The 6381-nt window shown below is 40.0% G+C and overlaps 1 pseudogene; it reads left to right on the plus strand.

Annotated features, from left to right (window-relative positions):
• The first annotated feature begins 2912 nt into the window (after window positions 1-2912).
• Window positions 2913-4630, plus strand: LOC112622596 (annotated as a pseudogene).
• The last annotated feature ends 1751 nt before the right edge of the window (window positions 4631-6381 follow it).

Here is a 6381-nt window from a genome sequence, read left to right on the forward strand (position 1 = left end):
AAAACTCGTAATATCACATTTAATCATTCTTCTTTTGTTCTATGTAAAAGCATGTATCTGATCTCTTAAACTTTACAAAGTAAAAGGATGTTCTTAATATTTCCCAAAATGATGAAAGTGCTGTATCTTCTTTTCTCATGGCTAATAAAGCATTTAAAGTTCACATATCCAAATCAGATGGCTTATTGAAAGGAAATAGGGTTTAATATAGAAATGGAGAGTTTCTTTGAAATATGCCATAGGGGCCTCTGTCCTAGTCTACGAAGATTCAAAAATGTTTTTCATCACATACATCATGTAAGATCCAGTTTTGGTTTTCATCCTTTTTTTTTTTTTTTTTTTTTTTTTGAGACAGGGTTTAAACTCTGTCATCTAGGCTGTAGTGCAGTGCTGTGATTGTAGCTCATTGCAGTCTCAAACTCCTGTGCTCAAGAGGTCCTCAACACCTCCGCCTGGACTATAGGTGTGTATCACTAGCACGCCCAGCTAATTCTGGTTTGGTTGTTTGTTTGTTCGTTTTTGTAGAGACAGGGGTCTCACTCTGTTGGCCAGGCTAATCTCAAACTCCTGGCCTCAAGCAATCCTCCTTCCTTGGCCTTTCAAAGTGCTGGGATTACAGATTACAGGTATGAGTCATCACACCCAGCCTTCGTCCCTTTTTGTTTGCAGAGAAGGAGGGTAATGTTTTCTAGAATCCAATAGTGGCTGTTTCTTTGGTTTCATCAATAAAATTTTCCTTTCTCTATGACACTGTCATATTCCTCCTCCTCCCTCTACTCATCTTCTTCTTTTTTCTCCTCATCCTCCTCCTACTTCTCATATTCTTTTTCCTTCTTTAGTATTCTTTACTCTTGAACAGAACTTAAAGGAAAAAATAAAATAAAAGAGGAATAACTGAACATAAAGTCTTATATAGCTTATACTGTAAAAATTTATGGAATCAAATACATAGTTATACACTGAACCTACCTAAATTGGAAGAGTTCCAGTTTAGTTGACAGTCTAATTTAAGTTAAACCAAAAGGCTATTAGAGCAAAGAGGGAGGATTTTAAGAGGTTAGTAAATTATTAAGCCAAAAAATATTTCAAATATATAAATGGGTAGTAGGCAAATCCATAGTGACAGAAAGTACTTTAGTGGTTGCCAGGGACTGGGGAAAGCACAGTGGGGAGTGACTGCTAATGGATACATGATTTCTTTTTGGGGGTGATGAAAATGTTCTGGTAACTAAGTGCAACTCTTCATGTATTGCTTTCCCTAATACTCCTGTGGGTCCTAGGATATTCTGAAAGAAAAATCTAAATTTCCATCATCCACCCTAAATAGGTTGCGTTACATCACCCAGGTGGGGTTGTGAGAGGTAAGCTGGAAAGAAGTATTCCGAGGAACAGAGAGCCAAAAATAATCCTAAGCTGAAAACGCTGCCTCACCACCCCCATGTACGGCTCATTCTAATCATATAGACGATCATCAGTTCATCCTACTCTAAAGATTCAAGAATTTAAACTTATCTCCTCAAAGAAAACTGCAAAAATCAAAGACAAGCTTGAGTAAACAATTAAGGTGTTTATTGGTTTATGAACTAGAAATTCAAAAGGTAGGGTGTGCTTTAGGGTTGGTTTGATGCAGGAGTTCAATGATTTTATCAAAGACTTAATTTTTCCTCTCTCAGCTTTTCCTTCTACAGTGTGAGCTTATTCCAAGGTTTACAACCTTCATGATGCCACAGTGGTTACAATGGTTCCAAGCTTACACAGACATATAAAAGCATACAGACAAGAGAGAACATGTCTTTCAGTTGTGCTCTCAGAAGAGCCAAGAAACACTTTTCCCAAAAATTCCTTTATCCATAACTCACTGGCCTGTCTGGAGACAGGAGTCCGTTTCTGACACAGAAATGCTAACCTAACTGGTTAGATTAGAGAACCCAGGCCTCAACCAATCACTGCATCAAGGGAGATGGGCTTACTGAGATTGGCTTTGGTCAATCACAGTCCATTTCTGGTGATCAACTGATTTCAAAGCGTATCATCAGGGGAGACCCAGATGAAAATTTAAGTACTCTTAGGCAGGGAAAAGGAAGTAATAGCTGCTGGAAAGACAAACAACATTCACTATAATTTTTCTGGCCAATCAATGAAAATATACCTAGTAAAGTAGATAAAGTGAAGTAGGAGGTACAGTAACAACTTTTTTTTTTTTTCCTCCAGCAATGGAATGTTAGAGCTAAATGAAATCCTAAAATGTACCCAAGGCTGGGCGCGGTGGCTCACGCCTATAATCCCAGCACTTTCAGAGGCCGAGGCTGTCGGATCACGAGGTCAGGAGATGGAGACCATCCTGGCTAATATGGTGAAACCCTGTCTCTACTAAAAATACAAAAAAATTAGCTGAGCATGGTGGCGGATGCCTGTAGTCCCAGCTACTTGGGAGGCTGAAGCAGGAGAATGGCGTGAACCCAGGAAATGGAGCTTGTAGTGAGTCGAGACCGTGCCACTACAGTACAGCTTGGGTGACAGAGTGAGATTTCATCTCAAAAAAGAAAAAGAAAAAAATGTGCCAAATCTGAACTCCTCATTTTATAGATGAAGAATCTGGGACTCTGGTTCATTGATTTGGCCGTGTTTACAAAGTCTAAATCACCTATTTGCTAATCATTTAGTCATTTATCAGCAATTATTTATCAAGCACTTACTATTTGCCAGGTACCTCTTTAGTCACTGGAGATACAGCAGGGAATAAAACAAAGCAAAACTGTGCCTTCATGTAGTTCACATTTTAATGGGGGCCTTTTCCCTAAAGTCATTGCTCCCACTCACTCTTTACAACTCTGTCTCCTCTCAGCGCTAGGCATCCACAACCTGTGCTCCTTCCTTTTGCTGCTACCCAGCTCTCAGATGCAGCTGATGCCATGGGTTTCAGAGACCTGAAAAGCCCCACTGGCCTCCAGGTGAACAATGATTACCTGACTGACCAGAGCTGCAACAAGGGGTATGTGCCATCACAAGCAGATGTGGCAGTAATTGAAGCAGTCTCTAGTCCATTGTTTGGCAACTTGTGTCATGCTCTACATTGGTATAATTACATCAAGACTTACGAAAAGGAAAAAGCCAGCCTAGCAGGAATGAAGAAAGCTTTGGGCAAGTATGGTCCTGCTAATGTGGAAGGTACTAGAGGAAGTGGAGCTACAGATAGTGAAGATGACGATGACATTTATCTATTTGGATTCGATGAGGGGGAGGAAAGTAAAGAATCAAAGAGGCAAAGGGAAGAATACCCTGCATAGTATGAATCAAAGAAAGCCAAAAAAAAAAAACCCTGCCCCTGTCGCCATCTTTCATCTCACTAGATGTGAAACCTTGCGATAATGAGACAGATATGGCAAAATTAGAGGAGTGTCATTAAAAAGTCAAAAAACAATAGATTTTGGCATGGATGTGGTGAAAAGGAAACACTTACACATTGCTGGTGGGAATGTAAATAAGTACAACCTCTATGGAAAACAGTACAGAGATTCTTTAAAGAACTAAAAGTAAATTTACCATTTGGTCCAGCAATTCCATCACTTGTTATCTACCCAAAGGAAAAGAAGTCATTATATGAAAAAAAAAAATCGTACACATATTTTTATAGCAACACAATTACAATTCACAAATGCAAAGATGTGGAACCAACCTAAGTGCCCACTGACTAATGAGTGGATAAAGAAAATGTGGGATATATGTATATACACCATGGAACACTACTCAACCATAAAAAGGAATGAATGTCTTTTGCAGCAACTTGGATGAAGCTGCTGGCCATTATTCTAAGTGAAGTAACTCAGGAGTGAAAAACCCAAAAACCATATGTTCTCACTTATAAGTGGAAGCTAAGCTATGAGTATGCAAAGGCATACAAAGTGATGTAATGGACTTTGAGACTCAGAAGGGGACGGCGCTAGGAATAAAACTACATATTAAGACAATATACGCTATTTGGGTGATGGGTGCACTAAAATCTCAGAATTCACAACTATATAATTCATGCATGCAACAAAAAACCACTTGTACCCCAAAAGCTTTTTGTTTTGTTTTGTTTTGCAACAGAGTCTCGCTCTGTTGCCCAGGCTGGAGTGCAGTGGTGCAATCTCGGCTCACTGCAACCTTCAGCTCCCGGGTTCAAGTGATTCTCCCAACTCAGCCTCCTGAGTAGCTGGGGCTACAGGCGCATGCCACCAGGCCCAGCTAATTTTTTGTATTTTTTTAGTAGAGACGGGGTTTCACCATGTTAGCCAGGATGGTCTGAATCTCCTGACCTCGTGATCCGCCTGCCTCAGCTTCCCAAAGTGCTGGGATTACAGGCATGAGCCACCGCGCCCAGCCCCAAAAGCTATTAAAATAAAATTTTTTAAAAAAATTAGAGAAGTGAGTCAGAAGAATTAAAGCAGACCGCTTAGTCTGGGGCTCCTCTCTACTAGTTCCAGTGGGATATGGAATTCTAAAACTTCAAATATCGTGTTGAAGATGATAAAGTTGGAATAGATATGCGGTAGGAGCAGATCACTGCTTTGAGAACTACATGCAATCCATGGATATGGCTGCATTCAACAAGATCTCAAATCCATCCTCGATCATTGCACTTAAATAAAAGCTAGAAAGATTAATTAATTAGTTAACTTAGTAAAAATAAAACAACCTCAGGCAAAGGAAGTGAAAGTTTTCATTATCTTCTATTTCTGATTATCTACGAAATCTTTGTCTTCTGGCATGTTTATTCTGAATAATGGTCATTTAGATATACTATAAGATATAGTCATTCAACATAACTCCATCCTTTAAATTCTCAGCCTTCTTTTCCCCTCACTTTGCCTTATTTATACTTGACATATTATTTCTTTATTTTTTTTTATTTAAGTGTATATTTTATCTTCCCCTCCCACACATATATATACACATTTGGATGTAAGCTTCATGAGAACCTGAACTCTTAGTTCAAATTTCTATATTCCCAACACCTAGATCATAGGACAATTCCTGGAACATGGTAGGCAGCCAAAAAATATTTATTGAATAAGTAAATCAAGTCTTCCTTCCACCCGGATCCCTTCATTAGAGTAAAATACCCACTGAGTTTAATCTAATAATCTTGTCGTCTAAGGTTGAAGAACTTTAGGTACTATCCAAAAAGGTTTATGGGACAGGCACAGTAGCTCACGCCTATAATCCCAACACTCTGGGAGGCCAAGGGATGGATTGCTTCAGGCCAGGAGTTTGAGATCAGCCTGGGCGGCATAGCAAGATTACATTTCTACTAAAAATACAAAAATTAGCCAGGCATGGTGGTGCACGCCTGTGGTCCCAGCTTCACAGGAGAAGGCACAAGAATCGCTTGAACCCAGGAGGCAGAGGTTTCAGTGAGCCGAAATCACACACTGCACTCTAGCCTGGGTGACAGAGAGAGACCCTGTCTCAAAAAATAATAATAATAATTAATAAATATTTTTGAAGAACAAAAACGAAAAGATTAATGGACTAGAGTAAAACAAGAATGGTAAGTTGTTATTACCTAAGGTATGACCCCAAAGATGCCCTACAACACTGACAGAAGGAACATAAGCAAAGTTAATCTATATGGAATCTGCCCTGAGAGCCCCCCCAAAGAAAACAAAACATGTCAGTTTTCCAGGGCTGTTTCAACCAGACTAGTTGCATAGACTAGGTGGCTTAAACAACAGAAATTGATTTTCTCACACTTCTGAAGGTATGATTCTTAGTGTCTGATCTAAAATCCATTCACTCTCTTCTTTCTTTTTTTTTGGAGACAGAGTCTCACTGTGTCACCCAGGCTGCAGTGCAGTGGCATGTTCTTGGCTCACTGCAACCTCCACCTTCTGGGTTCAAGCGACTCTCCTGTCTCAGCCTTCTGAGTAGCTGGGACTACAGGCATGTGCCACCATGCCCTGCTAACTTTTGTATTTTTAGTAGAGATGGAGTTTTACCACGTTGGTCAGGCTGGTCTGAAACTCCTGGCCTCAAGTGATCTGCCTACCTTGGCTTCCCAATGTGCTGGGATTACAGGCATGAGCCACCATGCCCAACCTATTCTTTCAGCAAATATTCTTTGACCACTTACTGCATGTCAGGCACTGTTCTCAGTACTAAGACTATAGAGTTAAACAAGACAGCTATGCATCCGCATTGGGAATGCTTTCAGCAGCCACTAACAGAATAGGCAATTAAAAGTAGCTAAACCATAGGGACATTCAGTGTTTACCTAGCAGAAATTTAGAGAGCGTCAACCCCTAGATCAGCTTCTCTAAAATGTAACCAAAAGTCCAGGTTCTGTCTTCTCTGTGTCTTTAGCATGCTGGCTTGTGTCTTTATTCTTTTCACCTCATT

Source organism: Theropithecus gelada, chromosome 4 (genome assembly GCF_003255815.1).
Source record: "Theropithecus gelada isolate Dixy chromosome 4, Tgel_1.0, whole genome shotgun sequence".
NCBI lineage: Eukaryota > Metazoa > Chordata > Mammalia > Primates > Cercopithecidae > Theropithecus > Theropithecus gelada.